The following is a 21882-nucleotide window of genomic DNA, read 5'->3' on the forward strand; positions in this document are numbered from 1 at the left end:
CAGGAATTGCAAAATGGCTAAGCTGGGATGGCTAGAGGACAAATGTAATGATATAGAGGCTTATCTCACTAGGGGTAAGATAGATACTGCCTACAGGAAAATTAAAGAGACCTTTGGAGAAAAGAGAGCCACTTGTATGAATATCAAGAGCTCAGATGGAAACCAAGTTCTAAGCAAAGAAGGGAAAGCTGAAGGTGGAAGGAGTACATAGAGGGTCTATACAAGGGTGATGTACTTGAGGACAATATTATGGAAATGGAAGAGGATGTAGATGAAGATGAAATGGGAGATACGATACTGCGTGAAGAGTTTGACAGAGCACTGAAAGACCTGAGTCGAAACAAGACCCAGCGAGTAGACAACATTCCATTGGAACTACTTACGGCCTTGGGAGAGCGAGTCCTGACAAAACTCTACCATCTGGTGAGCAAGATGTATGAGACCGATGAAATACCCTCAGACTTCAAGAAGAATATAATAATTCCAATCCCAAAGAAAGCAGGTGCTGACAGATGTGAAAATTACCGAACTATCAGTTTAATAAGTCACGGCTGCAAAATAATAACGCGAATTCTTTACAGACGAATGGAAAAACTGGTAGAAGCCGACCTCTGGGAAGATCAGTTTGGATTCCGCAGAAATGTTGGAACACGTGAGGCAATACTGACCCTACGACTTATCTTAGAAAATAGATTAAGGAAAGGAAGCCTACGTTTCTAGCATTTGTAGACTTAGAGAAAGCTTTCGACAATGTTGACTGGAATACTCTCTTTCAAATTCTAAAGATGGCAGGGGTTAAATACAGGGAGCGAAAGGCTATTTACAATTTGTACAGAAACCAGATGGCAGTTATAAGAGTCGAGGGGCATGAAAGGGAAGCAGTGGTTGGAAGGGAGTGAGGCAGGGTTGTAGCATGTCCCCGATGTTATTCAATCTGTATATTGAGCAAGCAGTAAAGGAAACAAAAGAAAAATTTGGAGTAGGTATTAAAGTCCGTGGAGAAGAAATAAAAATGTTGAGGTTCGCCGATGACATTGTAATTCTGTCAGACACAGCAAAGGACTTGGAAGAGCAGTTGAACGGAATGAACAGTGTCTTGAAAGGAGGATAAAAGATGAACATCAACAAAAGCAAAACGAGGATCATGGAATGTAGTCAAATTAAGTCGGGTGATGCTGAGGGAATTAGATTAGGAAATGAGACACTTAAAGTAGTAAAGGAGTTTTGCTATTTGGGGAACAAAATAACTGATGATGGTCGAAGTAGAGAGGATATAAAATGTAGACTGGCAATGGCAAGGAAAGCGTTTCTGAAGAAGAGAAATTTGTTCACATCGAGTATAGATTTAAGTGTCAGGAAGTCGTTTCTGAAAGTATTTGTATGGAGTGTAGCCATATATGCAACTGAAACATGGACGATAAATAGTTTGGACAAGAAGAGAATAGAATCTTTTGAAATGTGGTGCTACAGAAGAATGCTGAAGATTAGATGTGTAGATCACATAACTAATGAGGAGGTATTGAATAGAATTGGGCAGGAGTTTGTGGCACAACTTGACAAGAAGAAGGGATCGGTTGGTAGGACATGTTCTGAGGCATCAAGGGATCACAAATTTAGCATTGGAAGGCAGCGTGGAGGGTAAAAATCGTAGAGGGAGACCAAGAGATGAATACAATAAGCACATTCAGAGGGATGTGGGTTGCAGTAAGTACTGGGAGATGAAGAAGCTTGCACAGGATAGAGTAGCATGGAGAGCTGCAACAAACCAGTCTCAGGACTGAAGGCGACAACAACAGTACCTAACATGAAACCGCAGAGGAAAGATTCGGGGAGACCTAGACAGAGCGATTAATGTTCTACAAAGAAGGCTCTTCCGTTTTGTTTACACCATGTAACATGTAATGCATGTTACAAAAGCAGCAAATCAGTAAGCCTGTGTGTCATCATTTCGAAGACAAATTTCGTCAGACGTCTTCGTACTTACAATCGTCTTGAATTCGTTGTCACTTTAGCTAAAACACATATCTTTTGCTAATTAATCTCACATGCAACACTAAAGTGAATGTAGTCCAAAACCTGGAAGTTTCCAATGAACAGCTTTCTAAAGTGCATAGTCTGTTTATAGCCACGTTTGCTTCTTACGAAAGGCTCTGAAACTGACTCAGCTGCTTGTTGGGAAACAATGGGACAAAAGAAAACAAAACGAAACAAAAGAGAACGCCGGCCTCCGTCCCGTCCCGCTTGGCAGGGTTTGCCGCTGAAAGCGTTGGCTGCGCTTTCCAAAATTTTTGGGAGACAATAGCAACCATGAACAGCCACTTACGGAACAACAGTCGCAAAGAATGCGAGGCACTGTGAACAATGAGAGCGCCTGCGCACTTACTAAACGTTATGCGAGACCGCTGTAAAAACTTTCGTCATTAGTATGTCCTGAGGGTACTTACAGGCACGTTTGAATGGGGATTCATGTTCTTAGAAGCTGCGTATTGGGTATCAAACCCTGTGCTGTATTGAAGACCGGTAGACTTCCCGTCGATGCGTAGTACCTTCTGTTAGACGTAGAATCTATTATGTAAAACCAGTTCCTTCTAGAAAGTTCCGTAGATTACTGTGGCTTTCTAAATAAAAATTCCTAACGCTTACATACATCGGGAAAATTATTATTTCTGTGTGTTTTGGCAGTATAAAGTTCCACAGAGTTGTATCTATTTATTTATTTTTTGAAAAATTCAGCAGTTTCTGTTTTTTATACGATCTATTCGATCAACGTGAAGCTGAACGTACTGAGACTGCCAGCAATCTGTCTCTTTCAATTATTTTGATATATCACTCTCCTCCCCTCCAATGCCAACTTCAAGGGGTCCAACGTTGTCAAGACACTTATCAACCAGTCCAGTGATGAAGGAAACTGCGAGTTAAACTATAATAATGATAAATTTCATTTATTTTTTAGTCTTGTAAAGTTTCCATCCTCATTCCCACAAACAACCGTCATCTCACAGGTGTAACACCATAGCGACTGTCACCAGTTAACCTGACGACCCGAAAAACTCTAGATTCGACACTAATAGGTGTTGTTTCTATATAATTTTCCATATCAGCTAGTTTCCAACCCTACCCCGCTTATTGGTTTGCAAAGTGTGTATTATCCAATGTCTTCTTTCTACATTTGGCAAATGGGAGTTTGTTCTATAAGTGCCCTAGCTGATCTGGAGTTATTTCTAATTTTACATATATTTTTTTCCCATCCTCCATATCCATCCACATGAATACTAAGCGTTTCTTATTTCACAGGTGCTCCATATATATCACCAACACTCAGGTATAGAAAGTTCAGTTGAAATTGCTCCCCGCACTACAGTGTTCTCCCAGAACATAAACTGACGGAAAAAATAGAGAACGCCACGAAAGACAATGTAAATGTTGGAACGATGACAGCATATAGCACCTGGGGATACAATATGTCCTCATAATGCTTTCAACTTTCAACATAGTCCGGCAGGAGACGTCATTGTAGCATAGGTAGCTGAACGCCGTTTGTGTCTAAAATTAAAATGGTGTACCTGCATCCAGTATCCTACCCACTAATCACCAATTCAGGTATCATACTATGCCGCTACATCCACATGACATCTTGCGCATGTCTCCATGCCTTATGCATCTTCTCCCGTAGGAGCTTCAACCAACCTAAGTTGGTTGAATTCGCCCCGACATAAATTCTTCCTTCCAACTCGAGTGAACAGCGCAACAACTCAGCCCATCCTTACACTTTCCTCTCGCTACCACACCATACCTCATTGTTAGTTGCCTCCTGAATGTTCACAGGGCCCCACTGTCATGCTCATATCTCACCACCACCATTATTTCACTCATCACCAGCATCATCATATGCCATGGCAGGATCACTTACTACACTTCAACTGTTGCGTAAAATCTATAAATTTGTTAAGTACATAAAATTTGTACGCCGACGTTTGCCATTAAAAACAGAATTTATTTTCAACTGACTAATATACAGGCTGTAAGCGATAACTGTTCAGGGCGGTGTAGATGAAGTCGAGATAAACAGTTGATATGGGACACTCGGTCTAGCAAGCCGGGAAGCCGCCTCAAATTGGCGTACGATAGCCACCTAAATTACGGCGCATGCCCGCTGCCCGTGATTTTTAATATCCACTCGCTGCTACGTCACCGTCTTAGTCGGCTATTTCGTAAACAGAATTAATTTTAACTTTCCTGTGAGGGTAATTTAAGAAAAAAACACTTTTGTAAACGTTATGCAAAAACTATTACAATACGATCAGAACTAAACATCTACAACTAATGTAGTATCGTGGTAGAAAGACAGGACAAACAAAACGATTTAATTGTTCATTTTCTGTTGTTAAAATTCACATATAACGAGATACAATATGCACTAAGGTCAATTCTACATTTTGTGAGTGCAAGAGGAAGGGATCTTCAATATTCGAAGACGATTTTAGCCTACATGCACTGTAGCTTAGGTGGTTTTTGTGGATCAGTTTGAGGTTGTTTCCCGGCGTCATAGGCCATAAGTGTCCTGCATCAATTTGTTCGTCTCGATTTCATCCACACCATTCTGGTACGTTGTAAACAGGTATCGTTTAAAAACTATATATTAAAACTTTTGTTAAATACATAAAACCATTGGCTTAATAGCGGTCTTATTCGCCGCCAGTGCTGTCCCCCCATGTGGGTAACTGAAAGAACGGTAAGGGAGTGTGAAGCAAACGTATAGAGCAAGCTGCCGGGATACCAGTGTCCAGCATATAAATCCATTTCCTCGGCAGAATAAAACAAAATTAAATGGGCGTATACCATATTTTGGCCGAGCGTCCCCTTCAGGGGAGTTCGGCTGCCTGGTACATGTATTTTTATTTGACGCCTCTTTGATGACTTGGGCGTAGATCGTGGCGAAATGATGATGAGGAGGAAACTCACACATCCTCAGTCCAGAGCGCAGAAAATCCCCGACCCGGTGGGGTTCCTACTCCTGCTTTAAGTAACAGTTCTGCCAAAAAGTCCGTGTTTTGGTTTCTGTGCAGGAAATACATTCCGTCGACCTCGAAGTCCATCTCCTTCAGTCTCCGAGAACGGAGGCTATTTCAGTGATGAAAGACAGCGTTGAAGGAACACCGACTTACACCTAGCAAGCAGGGGTACATAACTTGGTGACAGTATCTTAGAGTTTGTAATATCTGGCGTTTGGGGTTCTATCTATTTACCTAAAATGGATTAAAGTTCAATTAATTACACTTCATTGTCTCTCGAACAAATTAAATGCCCATCAACTCCTAATATTACCGTAAGGTACAATCAATTTAATTTCACTTTTATACCGTTCAGCTACTATCCTTCTACATCAGCAAATCACATTTGAGTAACTGACAGATGGTTCATCGAACCATCTCCAAAAAATTCTCTATTATTCCAATCTCGAACATTCTCGATGTACTTCGTTAATCCCGTCTGATAAGGGTACCAGACCGCGCTACATTACTCCAAAAGAGGATGGACGAGCGTAGTGTGTAACCTCCCCAGAGAAATTTGAAAGACAATATTTAATATAAATGGAGCCAAGTGAAAGCTCCCCAGAGAAATTTAAGATAATATTTTAAACGAGAATAGACATAGAGCTAATTGTAGCCTCCCCGTAATTATATTTAATGACAATGACAATTAAATAAAAAAATAGCAATCTGACCCAAGTATAAGTTCCTCACAAAAATGGAAGTCAATTCAGTGATAATAAAATCTCAGTGACAATGAAAACGCAAATAGACCGAAATGTCGATCTTTAGGCCCTGATTAAACTCAAATTCTTACCTCAGTAAAACTGGATCTGCTCTTATTTTTCGCCATAGCTCGAAGGAAATGCATTGCAAAAATTTTGAATTTAAGGGAAACTTTTCTTTAAGGAATACCAAGGGAAATATTTCTTTCAATAAAATGTTTCTTTTGTTAAAATGCTTGGTTTAAAAACAAAATTATTATTGGGGCGATTCTTGAACAAATTAGTTACAGTTAATTTACATTACATTATCAAATGTGCGCAATGCTGCTTCATTACCTTATTTAAAAATCTACCTCGTCCTGAATCTTGACCAGTGTGCCATGTCGACACCCGCCGACTCCTCACACACAACTGGGACTATCTCTCGCGCGCTACTACCACAGACTACGTCATCTCGCATGCGCTACTACTCTCCAACTGCTAACTCGCGACTGAACTGCAACTGAACTGCACTCTCACGCAGTCAAGCGCAGACTAGGAACTCTGTGGTCAAAGATTTTATAATGCCTCGCCATCGCTGCTACCGAGTACATACGCGTTTCATAACCCTCCACTGGGGGGGGGGGGGGGGGGGGGGCAAAAATTTTGGCAGCGATGGTGAGTCATTTGGACTTGCCAAGCGCGGCAAAATTTTTTCTTAACTAATTAATTCTACCATTACAGAGAATATACAGATGTAGCAAATTTGGTGCACATGCACCAAGTACATGACAAAATGTGAGTACAAAACATTAGCAAATCAGAAAAATGTATATACAAATTATTTGGTAGATAACAAAGTGCACACGCACTGAAAAAACTCTTTAGCATTTTCAGAACAGAATGGCAAAAAATCATGTTGACAAGTGACATGAGTGCACATGCACTGCAGTTGAGAACACATCAGCAAATGACGAAATGTATATACAATGAGTAACAAATGACATAAGTGCATACGCACTGATGTATTGAACATATCATAAAAGGTATACAGAATGAGTACAAATCATATTGAAAAATGAGAAAAGTGCACAGGAACTGAAGTTCAGTAGAAAACATATTAACACATAACATAAGTGCACATGCACTGAAAAACTCTTTAGCATTTTCATAACAAATAAACGCAAAGGTAAAAAATCATTTTGACAAGTGACATAAGTGTACATGCAGTGCAGTTGAGAATATATCATCAAATCAGAGAATATTAATAAACGGCAAAAATACACACGCACTGTAATACAGAGCATATCAGAAAGTCACAAAATATATACGTAATGAGTACAAATGGCATAAAGTGCACACACACTGAAAAACTCTCTAATATTTTAACGACAAATACACCTAATGAGTACAAATTATATTGACAAATGACAAAAATGCACACGAACTGTAGTACTCTAGTATTTTTCTACAACAAACAAACAAATCAAGGAGTGTGATAAAGTGCATATGCACTATACAAGTCTTTAGTAATTTCAGGATAACTGATCTTATTAACAAAAGAAAGGAAGTGCACACGCACTGTATATGACTTTTTCATTTTACAAGAATTAGGGAAGGGATAGGAAGGATTGCACCATGGTTGTAGCACTTAGGTTGCACGCAGCTGCACTGAAAGTCCATATCTTTCCACAGGAGTACAACACCAAGTGAGACAATTTGCAGATGTTTTCCCAGAAGTATTTATCAGCGTATCGAAGACACTGAAATGTCGTAGTAATATTTCCTGTTATCATTTTGGCAGTACATCAGGTACACCAAACAGTGGGACCATAATAATGTCTTCATCAAAAATTGGTTCAAATGGCTCTGAGCACTATGGGACTCAACTGCTGTGGTCATAAGTCCCCTAGAACTTAGAACTACTTAAACCTAACTAACCTAAGGACAGCACACAACACCCAGCCATCACGAGGCAGAGAAAATCCCTGACCCCGCCGGGAATCTAACCCGGGAACCCGGGCGTGGGAAGCGAGAACGCTACCGCACGACCACGAGATGCGGGCAATGTGTTCATCGCTCACGGTGGTCGACAGCATGTCTTGTCAACACCACGCTCTTACAAGGCACACCAAAGTAGAATTAGTGCAAAAACCAAATATAGTGCTCCATGATCATGAGGATGGACAGGACAAATGGATATTACAGTAATTCCAGGTAGTTAAGTCAGAAGGTGAAGGACATTAAGTCACATAGTAGTCTTCATTGAGAATTACATTAGTAGTTTGCGGCATTCATAGCCCAGTTATTGAACGTTTCTGTACCATGTATTTAGTATTACAGAATAATGTTCATAAAATTAAATTATTGGCATCATGGGTAATCGTATTACAATAAACAGTGGCAGTCCTTGGCCAGTCACTAAGCATATTTAGTATGACAGAATAATGTTCATCAAAAGTCATCATTGATTAGGAGAGTCAATTATTGGCATAGCATTAACATAATTCATTGATTTATACAAATTATTGGCACTCATTGCCAAGTTACCAAAACATGAAAAGTCACCATTGAAAACAGGAGCTAATTTTGGCATAATTAATAACATAATTCATTTAGTTACATTAATTATCGGCACTTAATGGCCAGCAAGTATTGAACAGAATAAAACATGGTTCATCATTCAGTATTATTCAGAATTCTCTTAAATGAGTAGCATTATCTGAAACTGGTGATACACACCATTAAGAAATCATGTTTAAAAATCAGTTAATTACAGTCATAGCATTAATAATCATGGGCATTATAAGTAGTCTCATTACAATAAACAGTGGCAGTTATTTGCCAGTTACAAAGCATTATTTTATATATTTTTTGTATCATTAAGAAGTCATTACTGAAGTGACATACTATTCAGAGCTGATCAGTATTACTCAGAATTCTCTTAAACTAGTAGCATTATTTGGGACTGGTAATACATTTTTTTGTTTGTTTTTGTGCTAGCAATGCATTGCTTTGGGTAATTATAAGGGAAAGCAAGAAGAGAAAAAGAAAAAAAACAAAAAATTTGCTTCTGGGTTGTTCCTGTAAATGAAAAATGTGTAACGTCATTCGTCATGAGTCAGCTGTAGCAAGGTTGTGACACAAGTGGGTAAAATAAAAAAAAAAATGCAAGTACTAGTATAGGCTTAATAAGTAACAAGTTTAGTAACTATCATGAAAGGCTTCTCCTGGAAAAAATACAAAATGGATTATTGAGCTGAAAGAAGAAACGCATACTATGCTGAAAAGTAGTGAACTTCGAATTAACAGGTAGTGAAATGTGTATAAAAATGTGTTCCATAGCTGTCCTTTCCAAAACCTTCAGTCATCATACCATACGATATAAAACATACTGTCAAAACAAACTGCAACAAATACTTAAATAACTACATAGCATAAATACATAAATTTCAACATCATCCTCATCTGTAAAGAAAAACTTTATTATTCATATTATCTTAACTTCATTATTATCATCACCTGTAAAGAAAAACTTCATTATTCATAGTAGCATATTCTTCATCATTATTCTTCATCAGCATTCATTATCATCTGCAAAAAAAAAATCACTTCATTATTCATTACACAACTATTCCTTATCTCTAGCATATTTCATCACTAAAACTAAGATGTGTAGTTCTGTCTGACAGCCTGCATCAATCGCCTTGTATTCTGAAAGAAAAAATTAGTTAAGACTCCTATTCTACGATGTATAGTATATTCTTGTTAATGCTTGTTAATTCTGATGCATTTACTCTTCCTCATAAGGTTTTTTGCATCTTCTTTCTTTTATTTCGTATGTGAAATTCCCATTTTTGTTTAATTTATTTCCTTTACGCATCATTTCTTTCTGAAATTGATGAACAAAGATTAATGTCTTGCATTTAAATCATATACCCTCTAAATAATGACTGGTTCATGGTGACATAATTAAGCATACAGCATAACATGACAGAAAACGAAATATGTCAAAGGCATAGGCAGTGTTCAAAGGCAAAAATGTACCGAGAATATCACAATACAGCAGAAAAAAAAGGAAATGTGTAAAATAGTCACGATGTTGAGATATCATAGGGCAAAAATGTCAAAGTCAAATGGTGTGTTATACCTTAGAGGCGAGAATTAAAGACTTTAATGGAGAGAGAATTTGATAAAATTAATACGTCATTACATAGAATTGCATAATTATTCATAAAATGCGTAAGTTCATCTGGAAAATATGCACGGTCTGATGTGTAACGACAAGAAGAGCGACCTGCTAACCTTACCTTGCCGGGCACTTGCCAAGAAAAAATACGATAGTCATCAATAATTAGTCACGTGAATATAATTGCAGAAATGATCATTAAAATTAGTAAATAGCATTACAGTGTGATAAATCGTAAAGTATGTTCACTCAATAAAGGGTTTTATGTTGGATAAATGGTGGTTTCCTTTCGATTTTCTGGTTCTCAGAGTTTCGACGTGTACAACATTGGGGTGAGGAATGCTGCGAATTCGATATGGACCTGCGTATAGAAGTTCAAATTTACTGCACTTACCTTTTATTTTATTGGATAAATAGTGTGTTCGTACTAATATCTTCTGTCCAATGTGAAGGTCTCGGCGCGTACAAACCTGTTTTTGTTGTCTTCTCCGGCGCTCTGCGGCACGTTTGATGTTGTTCAGCGCAATGTCAATTATTTCGTGGTGTCGTAATCGACGAGATGTAGGAAATGTTACTAATTCTTTAATTTTGTTTGGTGGTTCAACGTTTTTCAGTATAACAGACGGAGATAGCATAGTGGATTCATTTGGAATGGAATTAATTACATCTTGGAATGAGAATATGTGTGTGTCCCAATCAATATGTCTTTTGTGGCAGTATATTCTACACAGTTTACCAATTTCTTTCATTAATCGTTCACAAGGGTTCGAAGAAGCATGGTACTTGGATATATAGATCGGAGAAATGTTTCTAGTTCGTAACAAATGGCTCTGAGCACTATGGGACTCAACTGCTGTGGTCATAAGTCCCCTAGAACTTAGAACTACTTAAACCTAACTAACCTAAGGACATCACACACATCCACGCCCGAGGCAGGATTCGAACCTGCGACCGTAGCAGTCGCACGGTTCCGGACTGCGCGCCTAGAACCGCGAGACCACCGCGGCCGGCAGTTCGTAACATGCGTGTCCATATAGCAGAACGAAATTGTGATCCATTATCGGAAATTACTCTCATCACATGCCCTACATGAAATAGAAAATGTTTTACAAATGCTTTCGAAACAGTTTTAGCAGTAGCTTTGCGTAACGGAGTGAAAGTAACAAATTTTGAAGTGAGCTCAACAGCGACAAAAATGTAGCAAAAACCTCTGTTAAATCTCGGAATTTGACCAAAAATGTCTACTGCGGCCATATGTCTTAATTTAACAGGTACAATGGGATATAATGTAGGAATATGTGAAGTGGTGTCTGACTTAGCTTTCTGGCAAATTTTACATGACGCTAAAACTCGTCGTATACGTTTCTCCATGTTGGCAAAATAACAGTTCTGTCTCAGTATAAGAAAACATTTTCTGGCTCCGTAATGTGCGTAACTTAAATGAGTATACCATATTAATTTGTTAACTAGTTCGTCAGGAATGCATAATAACCAATTGTTGCTGTCAGGATGAGAGCGGCGAAACAGAATGTCATTGCGTACAGTGTAGTGGTTCCTAATCGTAACATTATTCCTATCTTTCCAAAGGTGTTTAATTTCTTTCCACACATTGTCTTTACTTTGCTCTTCTGCTATGTCCTGTAATGACGATGAAATAAAATTTTCAAATGCAACTTGCTGAATGTACATAACGCTGAAATTTGCTTTGCAGAAGTTAGTTGCCACGTCTTGCTGATTGTTGCTGAGAGAACGCGATAGTGCGTCTGCTATAATATTTTGTGTGCCGGGAATGTGAACAATCGTAAAATTAAATTACTGTAAATAAAGTTTCCATCTGCTTAATCTGTCGTGAGTGAATTTAGCCGAAAGTAAAAATTGTATCGCTCTGTGATCTGTGTAAACGGTGGTATGTCTGCCATAAAGAAAGTGCCGAAATCTCATAAATGCCCAAACAACACATAATGTTTCCAATTCTGTAACGGAGTAATTTCGTTCCGCAAGTGACAGAATGCGGCTTGCAAATACGATGTTTCTAATTACTGTTGAGCCATCTTCTTCAATCTCCTGAAAAATATGTACGCCTAAAGCGGTGGTAGAACTGTCGGTGGCAATGGAAAAATTTCTGGTAAGATCTGGGTGCGATAAAAGTGGAGCATTCAGCAAAGCATGTTTCAGGTTCACAAATTCAGAATGTGCTTGCTTATCCCATGACCAAATAGTGTTTTTACCTGTTAATTGGCATAATCTAGGTGTGTCTAAAGCAGAGTGATGAATAAATTTGCGAAAAAAGTTAGTTAAGCCCAAAAAACTGCGTAGTTGCTTTTTTGTCGTAGGAACAGTAATATCACGTAGAGCTTGAAGTTTTTCCGGATCAGGTGCAATGCCTTCTGCTGAAATTACGTGTCCAAGAAATTTTATAGAAGTTTTACCAAAATACGATTTACCGAGATTAACTGTGAGTCCTTGTGCATGAAAAGTTTGTAACAGTTGTTCAAGAATCAGATTGTGTTCAGTCCAGTTAGCTTCTGCAATAAGAATGTCATCTACGTACGTCGTAATTCTGTCCTTAAGTTCTGTCGGAAGTATTGTATTCAAACCGCGAATAAAAGTTGCTGAAGAAATAGTTAATCCGAACGGTAATTTACAAAATTGATAACAGTCGCCAAAACAGAGAAATGCTGTATACTTTCTGCAATTCGGATGTAGCTGAATTTGCCAAAATCCCGATTTCAAATCTAATGTAGAATAAATAGCCGTACCATGAAATTTCTGTAGTAGTTCTTCTAGTGTCTGTGGTCGATCTGTTTCATTAATAATAATGTCATTAATGTGACGTGAATCAAGTACGAGGCGAAGTGAGCCATCTTTTTTCTTAACAATATGTAGCGGGTTTATGTACGGACTAACTGCTGATTCAATAATTCCTTGGTCAAGCATATCCTGCAACTCCTTTTTAACTTGTTCTCTGTGGATATATGGAATGGGATAATGCTTTGCTTTAAATGTGTCGTGCTGTTTGACTTGAAATTCATACATAAAACCGGACATAGTACCAGGAATGTTGTCAAAAACTGGAGCTTGCTGTAAAAGAATTTTGTGTAATTGCGTTCGTTCATCGTCTGTATTTGCACTGCTTTGTTTGACCTTGTCCGAAATCATCTGCATTATGTCGTAGTCAGCTTCGTCTGGAATGTTATAGTTATGTACGTACGTATCCGTGAACAATGTGGAACTACAGTCTATGTTACGTGATACGGAAATGACCTCTGTACAATTAATTGTTTCTTCTTCTGCCGATAATGAATGCTGAAACTCTAAAGCCAATTGCACATTTTCATCCTTCAACATTAAATAGGAATTTTGAAAATCGATAACTGCGTCGTGTTGTACCAGAAAATTAGTGCCTAAAATAACGTCTGTTGTCAATAAAGGAACAATCCAAAAATTTGAGTGAAATGTGTGACCTCCAATACAAAATGATAAATGCGTCTGTAATTTAACGTCTACTCCTTTACTCGATACTGCTCCTTTCACTTTCGTTTTGCCTAAAGGTAATGTGGGATACGTATTCTCTTCACTCGTTAAAAGTTTCCTCATTTATAACTGACATAGGTGATCCGGAATCGATTACTGCTGAAAATTTCGATGAACCAATTTTAATTTCGATGATAGGATGTGAAATAGTTTTCTGAACAACTGGTCTTTCCTGCAAAAGAGTGTCTCGTATGTCGTCAAAAGTAATTACATTTTCATGAACAACATTCTGCGTGTCTAAGGTTGTGCTTGTGTTATTGGAAGATTCGACCTGTACCGTATCTAGTCAAATTCTATCTGACGTATTATTATTATCAGGAGGATGTTGTGGCATTTCTACTATTTGAACTGTTCTATTACTTCTTTCAGACGTGTTACGCTCTGGATGATACCTACTGTCTGGTTCATTCATGAGAATATGTTCTTGCGGATGATTTTGCTGTTGGTAAGACCGACTGTTATTAGATGTACGCTGAAAATTGTCCTCATTATTTTTACGTCTATCGTAATAGTCATTCCTATACGGTGCATTGCGATAGGAATTGAACTACTGTGTTTTCTGCACGTAATTATTTCCTTGCCGGCGTGCGTTACTATTTGTTGTATCACGGACTATACGTCCACGCGGTGAAACATTAAAGCTTGGCTGACCTTGTGCATAACATTGTTGGTTAGGTATGCTAACCGACTGGTTCTGATGTTGTTGCGGAGAAAAACGTCTATTGTTACTAAAATGTGGTTCTTCTTGCTGAAAATTTTGACGGTATTGATAATTGGAATTTTGTCTGTTATTAAAGTTTTGGTGGTTGTCGTTCCTAAAGCGTCTGTTACTTTTACTATTGAAATTACGTGGCTGATCGTAATTTCTGTACATTTGTTGGCCTTCGTTGTTATACGAAAAATTTTTGTTTACGAAAGAATAATCAGATTGCTGCACTTCTAAAAGCTGCAGCAGATCCCTGAATGCTGAAATATTTTCTTTTTGCTGACCTGTTAGAAGTGACACTCTTAATGACCGTGGCAATTTAGAAATGCATAATTGTATAAGTGCAGATTCACTGTACGGTTCACTTAGATACTGGTTTTGTTGGACCATGTGCTCAAAGAATTGCGTGACACTGGGAAAATTTGTGTTCTCATAATTCGGTAAACTAATTAACTGATCTTTAATTCCGCGCTGTGTCGTCTTCGACCAATACGCTGATAGAAAAGCATTCTGAAACTCTTCTACTGAATAACATTGTCTCGCGATCGGCCTCATACGAGTTTCCGGTTCGCCTTTTAAAAAGTTGCAAATAAATTCAAGTTTGTGTGTTACGGGCCAAGTCGGTGGAAAAGCAAAGCTAAATTGTTGAATCCAATCCAGTGGGTGAATCTGTGTTCTGTCATTCTTAAACACTTTAAATTTTCTTAATGACAGAAAATGTTGTGTTCGAAATTATCGTCTCTGTATGACGGAATAGGTTCTGTATTGTAAGAGAATCTGTTAAACTGTGGTTGTTCGGAATCTAAGTCCCGTACTCTCTGTAGATTACCCAAATTATATGCGCTGCGCGAGTCTGACAAATGTTCAAAATGTGGCGTCTGCTGTGACGTATTATTAACTGAAATATTTTTCATTTCTGTAACTTCTTGCTGTAAACTTGACAATTTTCTATGCAATCTGTTATTAGACGAATCGATCTCATTAATCGTCTGCTGTAAATTTTGAAATTCAGGTGTTTGATTAAATGAAACCGGTGAAGTATCGTCTGATTTGCTGTCATTATCACTTTCGATAAAATCAATACGAATGGCCAATTCATCACATTTTTCAGTCAGTATTTTTACCTGATCATCGGTTTTAGAATCAGAGGCATTAATCTGTTTTTGCAACTTACGTGTAGTTTCGTTCAGTTTTTAACGTCAGCTTGAATTACATCGGAATCCTGTGTTAGTTCTAATTGTTCGAATCTGTCTGTCACTATCTGAATATCTGCTGTGTGTGTATCTGTTTTTGATTTAAGGTCAGAAATCTCATCACGTAATTCCGCGTTCAACTGTTCGATCGCATTAATTTTGTCGGACACTGTAGCAATATTGTTGTCTACGTACGTTTTTGCTTTCGCAAACATTTTACGTTTGTCTTCTTGTCTCTGAGCAGTGATTGTTTCCATGACTTGACGTTTGACTTTATTTTGATCCTGGATAAATTTGCGGAAACGCGTATCACTGTTTTGTATGTGAAGATTAAAGCGTTCGTCAATTTGAGTGTCCTGTTGTTCGAATTTCGCGTCTATCTTTGCATCCATTGTACGCGAAAGTTCTGCTGTCATAGCTTTAAACTCGTCGCGTAATTGTGTAGCCTTTTCAGAGCATTGTTTAGCGACTCCGCTAATTTCCTCTCTAAGTGTTTCTGTTGTAGCTATTTGCATTTCCCTTAATTCTTGCGCAACAGATCTAATTTCTTCGCTACTTTTTCTGGAACACGCCTCAATTTCCTCGCCCAACTGTTCCTTAATGTCATGGCACTGCGCGGCAACGGCTCTAATTTGTTCACTAAGCTGTCTGGAATTGTTGTCTAATTTTTCATTTAAGTGTTGTTTGAGATTTTCGTTATCTTGTTTGTTCTGTTCTCTAAGTTGTTTGAGATCTTCATTATTATTGTCTAATTTTTTACTAATTTCATTAAATTGTTGTTTGACACTCTCGTTTTGTTTTTTGTTAACTTGAAACAATATTGCCATAATTTGATCCAAGCCAAAAGTAGCTGTTGCATTCTCTGTGCTGTTTGATTGCGTACCTGCAATTGTCGCGTTTTGTGTGACCATTTGGTCATTCTGCAATTTACAAAAAGGTTTGCCAGTCGAATGTACACTGTCGGTTACTATTTCGGAATTAAATAAATCCGTCCTACTTTGAGTATCCTGTTCATTTTCATTAGAAAAATTTGTCTGTTCGTCACTTGAATTTTCCAAACCGGGTGTGTTAGGGTGGGCAGCGCTCATTACAATAGTGTGCCCCGCGTCATCGATTGTCGTCAAATCAACAGAAGACACAATCGAGTTCGTTTGTTCATCATTAAGGTCTACATCATTATTAATGGTTGGAACGCACTGATTGTTAGTGAACGCAGGATTGTCATCATTACACTGCGTGTCATAATTACTATCAGTCACGTTGTTTAAGTCGGTAATTTCATTCAAAATACCCCGCGATACACTATTCACAGTCTTTCGCGGCATTTTTACAATAGTCAAAATTATTCACAAAACAAATAAGCACAATGCAAAAACAACACACAAATACAACAGAGCAAAGAATTACCGATGATCTGAGGAAAGAAATTCACAAATTAGTAAAAGCGTTGCGTCAAATGCTATTTATATTTAAGCAAATAAGAGCAGATATCTGGCTACGTTTCAGAAGATTCTCAAAGAAATACGATCCTGGACCGGGTCTCGCCAAGTGTAACATCCCCAGAGAAATTTGAAAGACAATATTTAATAGAAATGGAGCCAAGTGTAAGCTCCCCAGAGGAATTTAAGATAATATTTTAAATGAGAATAGACATAGAGCTAATTGTAGCCTCCCCGTAATTATATTTAATGACAATGACAATTAAATTAAAAATTAGCAATCTGACCCAAGTATAAGTTTCTCACAAAAATGAAAGTCAATTCAGCGATAATAAAATCTCAGTGACAATGAAAACGCAAATAGACCGAAATGTCGATCTTTAGGCCCTGATTAAACTCAAATTCTTACCTCAGTAAAACTGGATCTGCTCTTATTTTTCGCCATAGCTCGAAGGAAATGCATTGCAAAAATTTTGAATTTAAGGGAAACTTTTCTTTAAGGAATACCAAGGGAAATATTTCTTTCAATAAAATGTTTCTTTTGTTAAAATGCTTGGTTTAAAAACAAAATTATTATTGGGGCGATTCTTGAACAAATTAGTTACAGTTAATTTACATTACATTATCAAATGTGCGCAATGCTGCTTCATTACCTTATTTAAAAATCTACCTCGTCCTGAATCTTGACCAGTGTGCCATGTCGACGCCCGCCGACTCCTCACACACAACTGGGACTATCTCCCGCGCGCTACTACCACAGACTACGTCATCTCGCATGCGCTACTACTCTCCAACTGCTAACTCGCGACTGAACTGCAACTGAACTGCACTCTCGCGCAGTCAAGCGCAGACTAGGAACTCTCTGGTCAAAGATTTTATAATGCCTCGCCATCGCTGCTACCGAGTACATACGCGTTTCAAGTGTACTTCTGTAGCATCTTCGAAGTGCTCTGTCAATAAAACGCAGTCTTTGGTTGGCCTTCCCCACGACATTTTCAGTGTGTTCTTTCCAATTTAAGTTGTTCATAACTGTCATTCCTAGGTATTTACACTACAGGCCATTAAAATTCCTACACCACGAAGATGACGTGCTACAGAAGCAAAATTTAACCGACAGGAAGAAGTTGCTTCGATAAGCAAATTATTAGCTTTTCAGATCATTCACACAAGGTTGCCGCCGGTGGCGACACCTTCAACGTGCTGACATACAGAAAGTTTCCAACCGATTTCCCATACACAAACAGCAGTTGACCGGCGTTGCCTGGTGAAACGTTGTTGTGATGCCTCGTGTAAAGAGGAGAAAGCGTACCATCACGTTTCTGACTTTGATAAAGGTCGGATTGTAGCCTATCGCGATTGCGGTTTATCGTATCGCGACATTGCAGCTCGCGTCGCTCGAGATCCAATAGCTGTTAGCAGAATATGGAATCGGTGGGTTCAGGAGGGTAATACGGAACGCCGTGCTGGATCCCAACGGCCTCGATCACTAGCTGTCGAGATGACACGCATCTTATCCGCATGGCTCTAACGGATCGTGCAGCCACGTCTCGATCCCTGAGTCAACAGATGGGGACATTTGCAAGACAACAACTATCTGCACGAACAGTTCGACGACGTTTGCAGCAGCATGGACTATCAGCTCGGAGACCATGGCTGCGGTTACCCTTGACGCTGCATCACAGACAGGAGCGCGTGCGATGGTGTACTCAACGACGAACCTGGGTGCACGAATGGCAAAACATTTTTTCGGATGAATCCAGGTTCTGTTTACAGCATCATGATGGTCGCATCCGTGTTTGGCGACATCGCGGTGAACGCACATTGGAAGCGTGTATTCGTCATCGCCATACTGGCGTGTCACCAGGCGTGATGGTAAGGGATCCCATTGGTTACACGTCTCTGTCACCTCTTGTTCGCATTGACGGCACTTTGAACAGTGGACGTGACATTTCAAATATGTTACGACCCGTGGCTCTACCCTTCATTCGATCCCTGCGAAACCCTACATTTCAGCAGGATAATGCACGACCGCATGTTGCACGTACTATACGGGCCTTTCTGGATACAGAAAATGTTCGACTGCCGCACTGGCCAGCACACTCTACAGATCTCTCAGCAACTGAAAACGTCTGGTTAATGGTGGCTGAGCAACTGGTTCGACACAATACGCCAGTCAGTACTCTTGATGAACTGTAGTATCGTGTTGAAGCTGCATGGGCAGTTGTAACTGTACACGCCATCCAAGCTCTGTTTGACTCAACGCCCAGGCGTATCAAGGCCGATATTATGGCCAGAGATGGTTGTTCTGGGTACTGATTTCTCAGGATCTATGCACCCAAATTGCGCGAAAATTTAATCAAATGTCAGTTCTAGTATAACATATTTGTCCAGGGAATACCCGTTTATCATCTGGATTTCTTCTCGGTGTAGCAATTTTAACGGCCAATAGGGTAGCTGAATTTGCGCCCTTCAGATTTGACAGATTTATCATATAACCGTTGTTTATGAATCAGTTAATCATAAAATAATTGAATATTACAACTACAATCTCCTGTGACACAACTTGGCTCCACTCCCCACTCCTCTCATTTACATGTCATTTTGTACTTTAGTAGTTCCAGACGAAATTACTTCGTTCAAAACTGTAAGTGATGGAAAAAAATTGTGGTCAGATGAGGTTTCGGCGCCAAAAAGGCCTTCAGATTATCTAATGAAAAGTAGCCAAGAAATATGCTTAGCTGCGCTGATTAATGAGTCTGGCAGCACTTGTACTTTTAGACGCGAGTCATTTCTCCTAACCTACATTTTCGATTGCAACGTTTGGACGGCTGTCTCTCTGTGACTCGTATAAATGGCACATCACCCAATAATTAACTGTTGCATGGTTTCTAATTTACATTAGTGTTAAAATATCTTCATTTTCAAAGCGAGACATTATGGGTAATGACTGGCAATGGATATTTCGAGTTGGACGTAATTCACCATAATATACAAAAGTCGTATGCAACCTTTGGTTACTTGGTGGTGGGGACAGCGTTCGCAAACAATACGGCGTCTGAGGGCGAGGGGCTAATATTTACCACGCTACGGGCCGTTTCTCGCCTAAACAATGGCATCTTTTTATACTACGCCGGAGCCCATCTTTTCCCCCCTCCCCACACCACCCGCTAGAGAATAAACAGCTGCGAGGAACAAAAGGTGCTGGCAGCGGCGCTGCCGTCTTTTGCAGCATCACATTCTGCTGCGATTCACGAATTGCCTTTAAGCAAGACTGGCAAGAGTGTGGTATTTTCACACTAGACTGTTACCGACAACGCACTCTAGTTGATTCACTTTCCCTTTATCCGGAATGTTTTTGACTCTGTCCTTCACTAGTGGCATCATATCAAATTGCATGTCTGCGGAATATCGTCTCAGCTAGGTGATTTCGTGTCAGACACGTCACAGTACGTAGCAGCTGAAGCGAATACATCTGTTGTTCCCCAAAGAACTATTATAGGAAGCCCTTTGCTGCTCTTTGACCTACGTAAATTTCAGGTTTGCAGGTTGTTTGATTATCTGGAACTATGCTAATTGGACCTGGTATGTGAAATGAATTAACTGGACTCCCTCCCGAACAATAAATTACGAATTCAATGCGTACAAAATGAAACAAGAATCGCACTTAATTCTGTTGAATACGATAAAATGACTCATAGATCCCTGAGAAGCAATAACATCATTTAAGTTCGTCTCTGGGATACATTTCTAGTAACTGCATATAATATGAGACAACTGCAATCATGAAGTTGTGTCGTGATTGTTATGATGTAAGTATAAAAGATAGATAGTTCTACACAAGGGAATGTGTTGCATCCGTGACTGGAATTGGAAGCAAATTGATGAGCTGAATCTGAAAATAGAACTTCAGAGTGAAGACTGAAGTTGCTAAATTTGCAGACTGCCGACTTTTTAAGTTGCAATCAAGACTTTAATAAAATGGCAAAGTTAATGTTAATCAGAACACTGGAAGGAGCTGTGGTCTAAATAACAATAGATTTATTCATTTTTAACATCACATGGCAAAAGATGGCTAAAGAAACGCCACACAAACATTTTTATTTGAGAAACGCTTTCAATAATATGCGGTCTATGGTTAACAAAGTGATCAGCTGGGGATCAACAAACCACACTAACCAGAACTAATCGCTTTATCTGACTTCATAAATGTAAATCCGTGGTATGGCCCAAGAACTACGCTACTGTCAAGCATCTATACTCTACTATTCCATAAAGAAAGATATGGTTCCAAAGCACAGGGTGCTGACAAGCTTACAGTGGAGCCCTACGCCTATCAGCGATTACTGTACCGTTCTGCAGGTGAGAGCGGCACATCATGACACTCGCCGACTGCAGTCAGGAACACTGGAAATCTTTTAGTAACGCGGCACTCCCGGAAATATGCAAGTACACGGTCTCGTCTCGCGTTCGGCTGATTCAGAATGCAGATACTTCCCTATGACCCTCTGAAACCCCGATGGATTCTACTGTGCAGGTGGCCCCGTTTGCTGGTCTGCCAAACCAGTTTGACTCACAAGGGGACCCTCGATGCTGTAAATCACGGATTTTGATGTGCTTCAGATATGTTGTGGAGGCACTTACCCTCAGTACCTGGCTATCGGGTTTTTTTAGCGACGGCCTTGGTTTTTGAGAAAATCGATTTTGAAGTTCATTGCGCTATTTGTACATACGCAACATTAGGTGAATTCCGAGCTTCGGCTACCGTGCTGGAGGTGCCGTTTTTTGAAAAATCGACCGAAACATTCAATTTTATTTCAAAGAATATCAACACAATGTAAGGTGTGCGAAATTATAAAGGTATATTCAGTTATTAATTTTTTCTGTCATACAATATTACATAATGTTATTTTTCATCGTCCACATTGCTTGATGTGACACTAGAAACAACAGAATCACAAATTTTCGCAGCACCACGCGCATCTTATAAAAGCAACTGTCTTGCAGGCGCACGGTTTCTTCATGAGCGATACCGGGAAACACAATTCTTTTGCATTCAAGAAGATTTATCTTTCATCTGCTGATTTCGA

This window comes from Schistocerca nitens, chromosome 1, assembly GCF_023898315.1.
Source record: "Schistocerca nitens isolate TAMUIC-IGC-003100 chromosome 1, iqSchNite1.1, whole genome shotgun sequence".
Taxonomy (NCBI): domain Eukaryota; kingdom Metazoa; phylum Arthropoda; class Insecta; order Orthoptera; family Acrididae; genus Schistocerca; species Schistocerca nitens.